Source organism: Octodon degus, unplaced genomic scaffold (genome assembly GCF_000260255.1).
Source record: "Octodon degus isolate 3935 unplaced genomic scaffold, OctDeg1.0 scaffold00706, whole genome shotgun sequence".
In the NCBI taxonomy this organism is placed as follows: Eukaryota; Metazoa; Chordata; class Mammalia; order Rodentia; family Octodontidae; genus Octodon; species Octodon degus.
Genome location: NW_004525282.1, coordinates 8,565 through 10,121, shown reverse-complemented (window position 1 = coordinate 10,121; position 1,557 = coordinate 8,565).

The window sequence follows — 1,557 nt, the reverse complement described above, 5'->3', positions numbered from 1 at the left end:
TAAAGATGGTCAAACAATGTTAACTGGGACAACATCGCTTGGTAGAATAAAGAAGACAGGTGCTCATCCTTTGCAAGTGGGTCTTTACATGAAGACCATCAAGATGCTACCGGGGTATAAAAGGGAAATATTCCCAGGAAGTAATGGAGTCCAGGTCCCTGAGCATGAAGAGGTGGGTGGTCATGATTACTACCTTCCTTCTCCAGTGTAGCTTGGGACAGACAAAAGCAGCTCCTGTACTGTAAGGACCCAGGATATTGGCCTTTGAGCCAGCAAGTGACAGAGTAGGAAGAAATCCGAAGGTTTGGATGAACACAGCTCTGGAAATCCCATGAGGTGTAAGAGTTGGAGAAGGGGTGGAATGAGAGTCAAGGCAGTGCCATGGATACCTAGGTGCAGGACTTAAAGTAGTGCAGAGTGGCATGGTGTCACTATCCCTTTGAGGCAAACGGGGAGATGGGCAGAGAGGAATTGAGTGAGGAAGGATATGAATGCAAGATTCCTTTGGGAGCAAGACATGAGGTATGCTGTCTACACAGTCCCGGAATGAGGTGTCCAGGCTGGTGTCTGGCTTCTCCTTTCTACTAAGGGATGCCGTCTCAGTTATCATGGGTTGATGTTCTATAGGCAGGCAGGGGGCACCTGTGCTTGGCTAACAAATTAGATTGGATCAGTAATGTTTCCCACAGTTCTCTTCTGAAATCTAATCTTACCTCTGAAAACCACTATTATCCTCAGGCTCCCTGCCTCGCTGGAGGCCAACGTCTAATGATATTTCTCCTGAAAGCCTGAGCAGGAGCCTCTTCTAAACCCACCACTACTCAATCACTGAGGTGGCCCTTGTGGCATTTTACAGCCCCAAAGTCTTGTGCAAGAAAATGGCACAAAAGTCTCCAGTGACTTACTCGGAGCACCATGTCCTCTATGCAGCTAAGTGTGCAGCATGTCCATCCACCCACGGGAGGCATCAGGCCCTGTTGGCTTCTGGGATGTTTATGGCCCTTGTGACCTTTTGTAACCCAGATCACACACATACATGGGTACAGGATGCTACTCCAGTAGGAGAGGAAGTAAATCTTGGGAGCCGTGCATTACAGCTGAGCACTGGACCTCCTTTCTTGGCAGCCCTATCCTGGTCATAAAGTTGGCAGGACACTATACACACAACATCCCAGCGTCTACTAGTCCACAAGAAGACCATCCCTCATGGCCCCAAATCCCTTGCACCCATAAAGAACTTTTGGAGTTGTGTAGGAAACTCACAGTGGTTCCCAGGTCAGGGTGGACTTGTGGACAGCGTAGTGTCTCTTGGTGGCTGGTGGACTGTCCTTGGGAGACATCGCATGGATTCACTTCCATCTCTGGGTACGATAGTGCCATGTCAAAGAACTCCTTGGGTCTTCTCTCCGACTTCTGTTGCCTAGTGGCCAGATGTGGCTGAAGCTCTTCAGAAATGACCTCTGGAACACTTGGTGTAGCTTGGGGCCTCATGGCAAGGCCAGAGTCCAATTCCTCCTGAAGGACTTCTCTTGAGCTTCCAGGTATTTGGGGGTTTGT